The sequence below is a fragment of the Physeter macrocephalus genome, chromosome 7, assembly GCF_002837175.3.
Source record: "Physeter macrocephalus isolate SW-GA chromosome 7, ASM283717v5, whole genome shotgun sequence".
Lineage (NCBI taxonomy): Eukaryota > Metazoa > Chordata > Mammalia > Artiodactyla > Physeteridae > Physeter > Physeter macrocephalus.
In genome coordinates this window covers 24,577,565-24,591,189 of record NC_041220.1, presented here as the reverse complement: position 1 = coordinate 24,591,189, position 13,625 = coordinate 24,577,565, and the positions used below count along the sequence as shown (strand labels likewise).

Below are 13,625 nucleotides of genomic sequence, written 5' to 3'. Positions count from 1 at the left end.
GGCTCTGGGGGAACTACAGTAGAGAAGTTCTAATCGGCTCTTTTCCTGTGACAACACTCAAAGGTACACAGCAATTGACTTTTTGAGAGGTTATTGGTATGATGCTGAAAGTTCTGAGTTGCAGGATGAGAAAGTGTAAGATTCATTGATTTCAACCCACAGCTAGCATTTACTAAGTTCTGTAAAATACAGCAGGCAGCCCTCTCTGCCTTCGGAGTTGACAGGAGTCTAAATCAGATAGACAAGCGAGATCTAGAAATCTAATAAGACTAAGTGATAAATGCAGAACGAGAAACTGAAAGGAAGCTTAGCGTCCATTACTGACTTCAAAACCAAAATGTAACCCAGAAAAGCCTTCCCTGAAGACTCAGGAAAGCATCTGAAGTTTTCAATAAGAGCTTAGTTTCCAAATAGCATCTTCTTTACCAGAGAAAGAATACATGTACTCACATCACCTCTGCAGATAGAACCTGACTTCCAAACTGCTCAGGCCCACATCTTTGGATGGCTGCACTGGCAAGTGTTGAACACCATGGAGATCTCCACAGGAGTGTCTCTGTGTGTATTGGTAAGAAAATGGAAGAAACGAAGAGCAAGAATTGTTTATTGGCCTCTTTCCTACATCCTTCTTCCTCTTGTTTCTTTAAAAACACTTCAATGAAGGTAGAAGAATATTGTAAATAATGTGTTTCTCCCTTACCACTATACACATACTCCCTTTTGGCCTTAATACATTATATTCTAACTTGGGGTTTGTCTGCCTGTCTCCTTGTAGTAGGTCAAATGCACGGGAGGCCCAAATGGCCTCTCTGAACCCATGTGCCTTGCATGTGACTTTGCAGCTTCCGCCTTAAACAGATGCCATTTATTCCCCATCCATTCCACCCCAACCTTGAATCTGAGCTCTCCTTTGACTCTCTTTTGCCCAATAGAATATGACAGAAGAGACTCTGTGCCATTTCTGAGGCTACGTCTCAAGAGGTCTTGTTCATTCCCATCATACTTGTCTCCTCACCATCATGTAGTCAAGGCCAGGTTAGCCTGCTGGAGGATGAAAGACCACATGAAAGAAATCCAGGCTGTCTCACCAGTCCTAGCCAAGGCCCTCCTAGACCAGCCAGTCCCCTGTCAAACTGCCAGCTAATGACAGATAAATCAGTGAGCTAAGCTGAGATCAGTCAAGCCTGGCTCAAACAAGAAAAAACACCCCTTTGGCCCACGGAGTTATGAATTAAATAAATGTTTATATTGTTGTGTGTTACGAGGTTTTCTGGTGGGTTATAATGTAGCATTATTATGACAATAGATACCTGCTACACCTCCCTCCTAAATGTATTCACACAGACTAGAGCTCAATACACGACAGATGAGTTAATGAATGAATCATTGAGCAAATGAATGAATAAATGAAAATGACACCCTAAACTGGATGATCTGATGTTTAAATGGATTCTGTCTCATTAAGGACAGAAGAATGGTGAATTATCATCTTATGTTTTCCTAACTGGAAAGTCTTCCTCTGCCCCAGCCCCTGTTAGAATGCTTTACACTGATTGAGTATGCAGGCTATTCTGTTGATGCAACTAATGAGCCAGCTGTGTCCACCCCAAGTCTGAGCTGAGGTTCTGTAAGCAGGGGAGCAGCACAGAGAATGAACGGTGCAAGCCTGGAGTGCGCTGGTGCATTACCGCCCCTGATATGGTAATGGGGTTAGTAGAGGTGGTTCACTGATGTTTCTGCCAAGAGTGGGGGCAGACTGAATAAATCAGTGTACTTTGGAATGAGAAAAAGAAAAAAAGGACTAGCATGTGAGTGCACAAACACACACACACACTCACACATAAAACAGCACAGATGTTGCCACACTACACATAAAAAATTCCATAAAAACAAAACTCTGTGATGGATGCAATGGAATCTGCAGCCATGGAGACCAGAAGATACTTGAGAAAACATCCAGTAACAGGGGAGGGCAGATACAGCTGCCTCAGGGGGCAATGTAGAAGATACAGATTTAGAGAAGAGGTCATTCGTGTGAGCTGGAGGGCTGAGGGAAAGTAGGGAAGGGTGACTTGACCCAAACTGTAGAAGCCCAGCTCAAAGTGGCTGAATCTTGAGGTTACCATTAGAAATCCAGATGAAAACCCATTAAGAAGCAAAGGCTTAGAGGTGAGACCACCATGGCCAATTTTCCAAGGAACTAAGTGGCTACAAAAGAAAACTTCCATAAAAGAGGAGGATGCTGGTATACAAGTACCAGGAGTTGAGGCTTTACCCTGAGGGCAAAGCACGAGGTAAACTTAAAATGACCTTAAGCTAGTCACAAATAGGAAATATCTGGTCAGGTTGAACTGGTCATACTGTACCGGACTCAACAAGTACTCAATAAAAAGGGACTCATAAAAATATATTTTCCCCCTGAGATCTTGGATTTATAGTGTGTTTTGTGGGTTTTTAAACTCTCTCTAGGTTAGTGAGAACTTCAAACCAATACTTACAAGGGGTCGCACTTCACATACCATAACTTTTCAGGCCAGCAGAGGGTAGGGGGAAGGAGGCATTTTATTCCTTTTCATCTCGACCCAAAACAACAACGGATGTAATCGTGCAGGAGACTTGGAGCCACAGCTGCTCTGGGGCTCACATTTCCTTGTGTCACAGACTGGTGATTCAAGCTGCATTTCTCACTCCTGCCTCCCTGCTTGAAACCATCTCCAAGAAGCTCTCTGGTCTTGCCCACATTCCTCTTGATTTTCCCATGGGAAGTGGGTGGCCGGCTGACAAGAAGATTCTTCTTGGTTTTACTCCATTCATGTGTTGGAAACAAAGGCTTCCTCTGATGGCGGCCAAACGTTGCCTTAGGGACCCCTTTCCCAGGAGATCCTGTGCTGCTTGAAGAGTTTGCTTTCATGCCCTTCCATTTTAGCCTCCAAAAGAGCTTCTACAGCAGATTTAAGGTATGGTATGTCACTCAGCGAGCCAAACAAAGACAGAATACAACTCACATTGACGCTGATGGTATTTTGTACTTAATGACTCTTGTATTTATACTACACTTCCTAAATTACTCGCATATAAAACTGAATTCAAAAAACCATTTTTCTCAACTGCCACTAATACACTCATCTCATTTTGCTCTGTTGCACAATTAAGCATGAGAGATTTAGCCAGTTTTGCTATGTTAAAATTTTTCCTTGACTCCAGCTTTATGGGCTAATTTTTTTTTTCCCCAGCTGGGAGCAAACTAAATTTTCAAGTATCCCATAACAGTGTGATTTTTAAAATTCATCCTTCCAGTGTTTTTTTGTCTTTTGGACAGAGAAGCAGACTGCAGACCTGAGAATGGTTTCAGAGATTGCAATACAAAGCTGATCTTTGGATATATACATACTAGATCCGTCTTGTGAACAGGGAAGAGCAATTTTGTTCTTTTTGCCTCCAAATGGGGATTGGGTGTACTTCTGATGTCAAGCAGTGCTAAGCCAGGGTTAAAACAAGAGCAGTGCACTTGTGTTATATAAGATTAGGGCCTTGAAAATGCTAATATTTTATCTATTTTTAATTAAGGCCAGGGACATTCTGCAATGTCTTATTCAGGAAGGAAACCCATGTAATAAACTTGCTCTGTAGTCCTTTTATCTGTATGCCTCAGGCATTTTTATTAAGTCATCCAACACCAACAGCATTAACTGGACAAAGAAGATGGCACCTATAAACTAAAGTATCAGTTCTATAAAAGACTTATCCTGACTGCACTTGTTAACACGGTCTTCATTCAAGATCTGGGTTACAGAAAATAAAAGGAAAGAAGAGGAGAGAAGAGAAAAAGAAGAGGAAAGAAAAGGAGAAAAGAAAAAGCAAACATTATTATCTTAAAAAACAAAACTGATATTTTAGAAGTTGGTAGTAGAGAGGGGAATCCAAAAGGTCATTTGTTTGGGATTTCAACTACAGATGTGAGTCCCCCAAAAATGAGGACAAGAGTTGGCATAATGAAAGCATGAGACACAGACTACAGAGGGTGCTTATTCTTGCACATCTCATAAATTAATGCATTCATTTATTCATGTCACAAACATTAACTGAGCAACTACTACATTTTAGGCACCAGCTACAATGTTAAATGCTGAAGCTAGTGAAATAAACAAGAAAAGATTCATACCCTCTAGGACTCACAGTCAAGAGGAGGAGACAGACACACAAAAAAATTATAATAAGATTAAAAATGTTAACAAAAGGAAATCATATTTGATTTTGCTCTAGTTTTCCTTCATTGTTTCATTCAATCACTTATTCATTCATTTAGCATTTATTGAGTCCTTTGTTCTAGGCATGGTTCTTACACATGGGGACACAAAAGTGAATAAGATCCTTAACCTCAAGGCATTCTCTCTTACAGTATGCAAATGCCATTTAACACACCAACAAAGCATAGGATGTGCTAGTAACAGTAGCATAATCACAGAAAATGGGGCAAATAACTCTGCGTATGTGAACTGAGAAAAGCAGTAACAACAATCCTTTATTCTGACTGATAGAAAGCCCTAACCTGCAAAATAAGTATTTTCTGCAGATGAAAAAGATGGGGAACCTTTATAGACATAGCCTTTTTTTTGGAGTATAGTTGATTTACAATGTTGTGTTAGTTTCTGGTGTACAGCAAAGAGACTCAGTTATATATATATGTATATATATGTGTGTGTGTATATATATATATATATATATATATACATTCTTTTTCGTATTCTTTTCCATTATAGGTTATTACAAGATATTGACTATAGTTCCCTATGCTCTACAGTAGGACCTTGTTGTTTATCTATTTTATATATAGTTGTTTGAATCTGCTAATCACAAATTCCTAATTTATCCCTCCTCCATTTTCCCCTTTGGTAACCATAAGTTTGTTTTCTACGTCTGTGAGTCTGTTTCTTTTTTGTAAATAAGTTCATTTGTATCATACTTTAGATTCCACATATAACTGATATCATATATTTGTCTTTCTCTTTCTGACTTACTTCACTTAGTATGATCATCTCTAGGTCCATCCCTGTTACAGCAAATAGCATTATTTCATTCTTTTTTAAGGCTGAGTAATATTCCATTGTATATATACCACATCTTCTTTATCCAGGCATCTGTCAGTGGACATTTAGGTTGCTTTCATGTCTTGTCTATTGTAAATAGTACTGCTATGAACATAGGGGTGCATGTATCTTTTCAAATTAGAATTTTCTCCAGAGATATGCCTAGTGGGATGCTGAATCATATGGAAACACTATTTTTAGTTTTTTAAGGAAACTCCATATTGTTTTCCATAGTAGCTGCACCAATTTACCTTCCCACAGAGTGTAGGAGGGGTCCCTTTTCTCCATACCCTCTCCAGCATTTATTGTTTGTAGATTTTTTGATGATGGCCATTCTGACTGGTGTGAGGTGATACCTCATGGTAGTTTTCATTTGCATTTCCCTAATAATTAGCGATGTTGAGCCTTTTTTCATGTGCCTATTTGCCATTTGTATGTCTTCTTTGGAGAAATGTCTATTTAGGTCTTCTGCCTTTTCTTTTTTTTTTTTTTTTTTTTTTTTTTGCGGTACGCGGACCTCTCACTGTTGTGGCCTCTCCCGTTGCGGAGCACAGGCTCCAGACGCGCAGGCTCAGCGGCCATGGCTCACGGGCCCAGCTGCTCCGCGGCATGTGGGATCTTCCCGGACCGGGGCGCGAACCCGTGTCCCCTGCCTCGGCAGGCGGACTCTCAACCACTGCGCCACCACGGAAGCCCTCTTCTGCCTATTTTTCAATTGAGTTGTTCATTTTTTTTGTTATCAAGTTGTATGTACTGTTCGTATACTTTGGAAATTAAGCCCTTGTCAGTCACATCACTTGCAAATATTTTCTCCCAGTCACACGTAGCCTTTCTTACTTGTGAATGTGCTTATTTTTTTTCTCACATTTTCTTTGTGAGATATTTCAGAATGAAGGTGACAATCTGGCCACAGCACTCTTAATTTCAGGGTTCTAGGATGTCAGCCATTGAACCAGCATAGAATTGACTGTACTTGGGGAATGATTAGATGTCAGGAAAAATGACCCAGAGAGAAGGACTGAAGTGGAGAGTTCTAATTTTAGAAATGGGATGGACAGAGACCATTAACCACGCCTAAACTTTTAAGGAAAAGATACCAGTTACACAAGGAATGCATTTTGTTTCGCTATTTTTCATATTTTGGAATGGGCAATATGATATGGAAAAAGCCATCTTTTGCAACCATCACCTTCATGCTTCTATAGAGAGGAAGTTGATTTGCTAAGAATATTTAGGACTAAGATAGCCCGTCCTCATTGCTGGCATTCCACGAATGTTGAGGACTACCTTGCCGTAGTGCAGATGGGAAATGGGGTGGAGAGATAGCAGGTAGTTTCTTATACAACTTTCCGTTTCGTGTGTAATTTAAAACTGCTTAATTTTCAACATCCCTGTTATGTAATTGTTTTTGTGTGTGTGCCTATAATTCTCTTCCTCAATCTTCCAAGAGAAGTGTAAAACTTTTTCTAATAATCTAACAGTATAAACTGGAAATTCCAGCTAAGTCACAGCAAAATAGTATATAGGAAATGCCAAAGGGAAGTGTCAAACCAAAACGCAGATTTTTAAAAGACATACCAGAGAAAAATTCAGGCTGTTCGAAAACCACACGAGAATATAAAAAGGGTCAAGAGATTGGAGATGATGATATGATTTACGAAGAGATATGCGTGTGTGTGCGTGCATGCTTCGGATGCTAGGCTGTGAATTTCACCTTCTCCAAGGGGACAGTGTGGGATGCTACCCTTTGCCTAAAGGGGTTCACTGGGATAACTTAGGGAGATCAAGCTTTGTTCCCTAGAATCTGACAGCTTTAATGAAAGGCAAGAGGGGTAGTTGGTGAGCTGTCTGGGCAACGAAGTAAATTTTTGGTGGAGGAGATGCAGACCTCAGGGAGAGAGCTAGCCGAGAGCCATTTTTAGCCCTGACCAAGAGGACTTTCGGTAAGGGGCAATGAACTTCTAACAGGAAGAGACAGTAGAAAGTGGTTCCCTAAACTCAGGGCTGAGTAGACAAGCTCAAGAGGCATGCCTGCACTGTAGGCGTTGTGCCAGATGAGCCCAGCAGGTGGCACCCCTGCGGAACCACCAAAGCAGCCTAGAGAGAAAAATCGGCTCCAGACATCTGCCCATCTTACAAGGAATCAGGGCTAGTATGAAATTCTCTGCCCCCTTTCCCCTTCCTCACACTGAACTCCATTCCCATAACCCACAGCATCAGTAATAACAGCTTGAAAACGGCAGATAAGTGGGCAGAAAGTGTAGCAAAAACACTGGCCCCTCTCTGACCTCTGAAAGCAGCTGGTCTGCCCCAGGTACGGGATAGAGATTGGATGTTAAACCAAATGCAGAGTCTTAGTTATAGTCTGGGAACAAATACTCCAGTTTACATACTGAGAGTATATTTGAAGTTGAAAGTCCCAAATTCAAGGGCTCAAATTTTTGGTCTTTCTCTAATCCCTTTCATTTCTGCTTTCAAATCCCCAATTCTTTCCTGAGTTCATCTCTTTCTAGTAAGACTTTGCTGAAAGCACACGGTGATGCCCATCATTCTGACGTTTTCCAAACCCTTCCCCCAAGGTATAAGCTAGTAGAAACATGGTCTACCTTGCAAGTCTCCAGAGGACAGTTTTGCTAAATGTTTGGCTATAGCATGACAATGGAAGTTTATTTTTTGATCACTTGAGATATCTGTTCTTGATTGGCAGGTGGCTCTGCTCCAAGTACCAAACAAAGAGATCCAGTCTCTTTCCACTTTCTGGCTCCACCATCATCAACATGTGGCTTCCTGAGCCACAAAGTTCATTTCTGCATGAGTCTGCTAGAAGGGGAAAGAACACAAAGCTTCTTACATTGGGGATTTTTATGAGCCAGTCCCTAAAGTGTCACAAATCCCTTCCTCTTACATTCCTTTGGCCAGAACCCATTCATCTGACCTCTCTGCAAGAGAGGCTGGGACATGAGATCTATCTTTGCGCAAAAAGAAAAGTGGTTCACAGGCTGGGTGAACAACAAACTTGTTACTGCCTCCAGAGCTTTTCCTTTTCTTTTTTTTTTTTTTGAATTTTTGAATTTTATTTTATTTATTTTTTTATACAGCAGGTTCGTATTAGTTATCCATTTTATACATATTAGTGTATATACATCAATCCCAAGCTCCCAATTCATCACACCACCACCCCCCCACCGAGCATTTTATTTTCTAAGAGTGAGCCAATTAGCAATGTGGACTTCTGAGAATTTATCCAGAAGAAAGGAGGGAAAACCAACCATAGAAAAAATTGTAAAGGGACAACGGAAGACAAAAATATTATTTTGATTACATCTCTGACTTGCGCTTGTTGGAAGCATAATTTTCAGCTGTCAAAGGCACAGCTGGGAATATATCAGTTCTGTTTTTACTTTGGAAGCCTACCTCTTGAAGGCCTCTGGGCTAATTTTTTTTCTGGACGTACTGTTCTCATGCTGGGACTTCCTTTCACCGTCACCTAGCTGGGCCCTTCATCTCACTTCTGTTTTGTAGCCCTTTTACTCAGATCCATGGGCTTCCTCCTTTTCTGTTTGACCCCTCTTTTTATTTCTTTCTAATTTATTGAGATATAATTGACACACCGCACTGTACAAGTTTAAGATGTACAGCATAATGATTTGACTTCCACACATCAAGAAACGATGACCAGACTAGGTTTAGTGAACATTCATCATCTCGTATAGATAGAAAGTAAAAGAAATAGAAAAAATTTTTTTTCCTTGTGATGAGAACACTTAGGATTAACAACTTTCATATATAACATACCGCTGATTCCTCTTTCTAGGGGAGCACGCTCTCTGAGTAGTGTCCTGAGAGACAGTACACATTTTTTGAGATGCCACACACCTAAAAATATTATTCTACATTCACAGCTGATGGATACTTTGGCAGAGTATGGAATTCTAGGTTGGTTGCAATTCATTTCCCCTGAGGATTTTGAAGGGACTGCCCCATAGTCTGATGACTGTCTTTCAAGTATGACCTGTAAGTTCTCTCTGGCTGCTTTTAGGTTCCTCTTTGGATGCTTAAGGTTCTGAAATGTCATGATGTTATGTGTTGATGTTCATTTTTTTACCATTCATTTCTGAAGACTCATAGGACTCTTTCGACCTAGAAATTCATAGCTTTAAATACTTAGAAATCTTCTCATATTTTTTCTTTAAGGTTTTTCCTCCCTTTCTTTGCTTTTTTTGTTCTTTCTCAAAGGCCTCATAGTTGAATGTTTTGTCTTTGATTGTTCCGCTAATTACAAAATTTTTTTTTCCTAGTTGCTTTATCTTTCACTTGTTCTAATTTTTTGGAAGAGTCCTCACTTTATCTTTTATACTTCTATTAAACTTTTAACTTCTTCTAAAAATATTTTTACTTCTTATGACTTTCTTATTCTCTGAAATTTTTATAACTTCCTGTTATTGCTTCAAAGATAAAGTATATTCCTTGAGTCCCTAAGAATATTAATGATTCTTTATCTTATTTTTTCCATCTGCTTCTACGTTGACTTTATTTCTTCTGAGTTCCTTTCATCTTGTTCTCATCTCTAACTTTCATATGAGATACTTTCTTCATCTATCTAGTGGTCCTTGGTTATCTAGTCACACTGATAACTCTGTCTGAGTGGCAGACCATCCCAACTGGTAGGCTTCATTGCTTTCCTGAACCAGAAATGTTCAAAAAACGTAGATTTTTTTTCTCTTCAGCCAATCAAGCTCTTCAGAAAGAAATCTGCCAATATATTACCTATTGGATCTAAACCACCACTGCCCACGTTCTGCATGTTGAGGTGGGGAGAAGGCCAAAGGGTTTATCATTACATAATATTTAGATGTTCACTTAAGTCCTCTTTTATTGATGTACCATCACATCTTTTATTCTACTGTTTCTGATGTCCCCAAATCCAAACTTTCTAGGTTCAGTTTTTCCAGGAGGCAAACCTCTTCTCTTTTACAGGGGCTGAGGGAAGGAGTAGATGATAGGCTCACCTGCATTGTGGGCAGTGTCACAAGGAATGAAATGCTGTTTATACAAAACTTTCATCAAGCCTTTTAGCTTTATCTCCACTCCTACTTTTCCTTCAGTGGTCCTTGGTGCCTTCTGGAGCTCTGGGACCTGCTTCTTGTTGCCCCCTATCTGTAGGCAGTTACCTTTTAGCTCCTTCCACTCTGCTCTTCCATCTACCAATATTTTGGTGACTTTTTAAAAATCTCGTGTTCTTCTTGTTTTTTGGATCAAGCACCTTTTTACTGTTTTAATATTGTTTTCGTTGGGATTTGGTAGAAAGGGAAGGTAAAGTGTGTGTGTTTAATGCACAACATTTAACTGCAAGTCTAATAACATTTTCAGATACCTTTTTCCCTTCCCAAACACATCACTGTATCCCAGCATGTTTAAATTTCTAAGAGATGTGTGTACACATGTATAATAAAGCAGAGTCATTTCTATATTTTATATCCTTTAAAAAGACGAGTCATACCATGAGAGGGGTGGGATAGGGAGGGTGGGAGGGAGGGAGACACAAGAGGGAAGAGATATGGGAACATATGTATATGTATAACTGATTCACTTTGTTGTAAAGGAGAAACTAACACACTATTGTAAAACAGTTATACTCCAATAAAGATGTTAAAAAAAAAAAAGATAAAAAATAAAAAAATAAATAAAAAAAAAAGACGAGTCATAGAATAAAGAAATCTGTAGATCTTTTTTTTGTTATTTTAGCTTCAATGGCTATCCTCTAATAAAAACATAGGTTGTACTACAAAACCAAAGATTATTAAAATTGTATTATGCAACAGAATTGCCTGCAAGCTAAGTAGAAAAGGCCATCTCCCCAGTATAGATAATTTTTCTTGGCTTGTAAATATTATGAAGCAGTAATGATGTATCTGCATGCCATCACCTGTATTTTTCTTTCATTAACTTTGTTAAATTCTGTTTTCAAAGAGCCATGTTTGTCCTTAAACTTTAAGGACAAATTCAACTCCTTAAGAAGCCAGCTTCAGGCGATGTCTTTCCCAGTGGCCTGCTGTATTGATTCTGATGAGACATGAAACAGAGACATCTAAAGGAATTTTTAGGAACTGAAACATGGATATATACTTATCCTTTCTGATTGAGTCCCTTGGAAATACAGTGTTTAGTTTATTATGAAGCTAGGAAACATCACTTTGTAAAGTTAAATCCAAAGCCAAGACAACATGCCTTTTGAGCAAGTCAAGAGATGGTTAAATTCATCAACAGTTTGGAATGAAGAGTCACTGTTACAAAAAATATCAAAATTCACTTTTTTGTCCTAAAATTATTGGAAGGAAATTGACTTAAATTAAGCTAATTTCTAGTCATATTACATTTTGCTTTTATTGTATTTGTCTATAGTGCTACGTATGATATAGATGCCTAAGAAATAAAAGTCAATAGGTAAATTATTGAGTCAGCGTTAATTTATTGAATTATATTCTGAAGAAATATAAATTCATTTATTTTTCAGATTGATTCTTCTTTGAGGAATAATTCCCAGTTCTCAACCTTTGTCTTAATTGGGGGGTGGGGAGCTTACAGAAGGTATGACAGAATTGTTTGTTCGAATTTAAAATGAGACACAATAATGGCATTTCTCCCATGAACTTTATTTTCCCAAATGGACGAGGAATAATAATAAAATTAATATCTTATTTTTAAAGCCATTTAGATAATGTCTTCTTGTTTGACAGGCTCTGAATTGTTAAAAGCCTTTCTCTAAGCCATTTAATTGCCATAAAATAGCCCTATCTGAGTTACTTTTTTCCTGGAAAGCCAGTGCCTAGTTCCAAGGCCACAGGAATATCAGCTTCTTTAATGTGAAGTTTAAAAATGAATATAAGCAACAATTACAATCCATATAACAGATTTTTTTAAAGCATAAGTGCTTCCTCTATTTCTGTGAATATATTTTTTCCTTATTCCCTTTAAGTCAATAAGTAGATTCTCTCTTAAGAAAGAGAAAAAGAAATAAGGGAATAACAAAAACGGGAGGAAGAATGTCCAAGCTCTCTGTGTTGCCCACAATTTTGAGTGATAAAGTCTTAATTATTAGAACCCAAGTCAGAGGTCAGAGGTGCTTTGAAAACCAACCAGAGTTTTACCATTCTTTTAAATTAGACTAAGTTTAATTAACTCATGAAGCCATGATATAAATCCAACTGTCACCTGGAAAAAGTAAAGGGAACAAACCCCAAATGACTGCCAACATCTAACTCAGAGCACCTTTGTTGGCCTCTACATTTTCAAGCACCTAACTTTTCAGTTGATTTTAAGAATAAAAATCTATTTGTCTTTATATTTTGAAGACCACTGCTGGAAATTTTTTAATGTTTCAAAATAAAGTTAGGAGGAAAAATACCGGATAGAAACCTGGCTATGCCACATGATCAAAATGTTGCTTTAAAAAATCAAAATATAGAGAGAAAGAGAGAGAATCAATCAACTTAGCTAACTTACGCAGTAATAACAAAGGAACCCATAGTCTTAGGAGCTTACAACAACAAAAGTTTAATTCTTGATCATGTTACATATCCTCACAGCTCATGATCCAATCTATTACAGGTCTTTTTGTCCTGGAACATAAACTGATGAAGAAACTATTTTCTGAGATGGGGTGGAGAGGGGAGGAAGAACCATGAATAGCTTCCCGTTTCTACTCATATTTCCTTGTCCAAAGCAAGTAACATGACCAAGCCTGATGCAGAAGGAATGGGGAGGCATAGTTCTCTCCCAAAGAGGCAATGAATATTTAAGGACAATAATACAATCAATCACAGTTCTCCCTTTTGGTCCCAAATGTGTATTTCCTTCCTTCTACATGCAAAACACATTCATCTCCTCTCTCAAGAGACACAAACCAATATGACATCAAGGTCAAAGTCTAAATCTCGTGGATATCTCCACATGTGTACAGATGTGGGTCTTCTTGATCTAGAAGCCTAGGAACTAAATTATATGTTACCTCACCCACACATAGTCAATGTACAGTGGGTGGAATTCAGACAGAATAATGGCCATAAATGGTCCCATGGGAAAAAGAGAATAATAGGAAGAAGGCAGCAGACACTGGTTCATAGCAACTTTGAAATCCTTCTAGGTGTATGTTGTGAGGGCTCCATACTCTGGAGCTGGTGACTTCTCCTTGGTTGGGTGTCAGTCTAAGCCCTAAGAACAGTGCCTAAGTCCATTGTCCATTGTGTTCCATGGCTCTTGCCTTTACTCTGGGTTGTCCTTCCTTTTCTATTATCTTCTTGATCACACCTGAAGAGACCATTGGGAAAATGCCCTCCTTAGGGTAAGAGCAGATTTCTCAGTGTGCTTCCACCTTGTAAAAGATGAGGGACTCAACAATCATTTCACATCTTGACCAGTTAGAGTTTTGTTTATTGGTCTGCTTGTTTTGTTGTTGTTGTTTGTTTTTTAACATCTTTATTGGAGTATAATTGCTTTACAATGGTGTGTTAGTTTCTGCTGTATAACAAAGTGAATCAG

At 38.7% G+C, this 13,625-nt stretch overlaps 1 long non-coding RNA gene across 1 annotated transcript in view; it reads right to left on the bottom strand.

Annotated features, from left to right (window-relative positions):
- Positions 1–2,910: 2,910 nt before the first annotated feature.
- Positions 2,911–13,625, bottom strand: part of LOC114486523 (uncharacterized) — an 18,622-nt gene continuing 7,907 nt past the window's right edge. Inside the window, exon 3 of the long non-coding RNA XR_003680381.1 lies at positions 2,911–2,941. This is a non-coding gene — a long non-coding RNA (uncharacterized lncRNA). The remainder of the gene's footprint in view (positions 2,942–13,625) is intronic.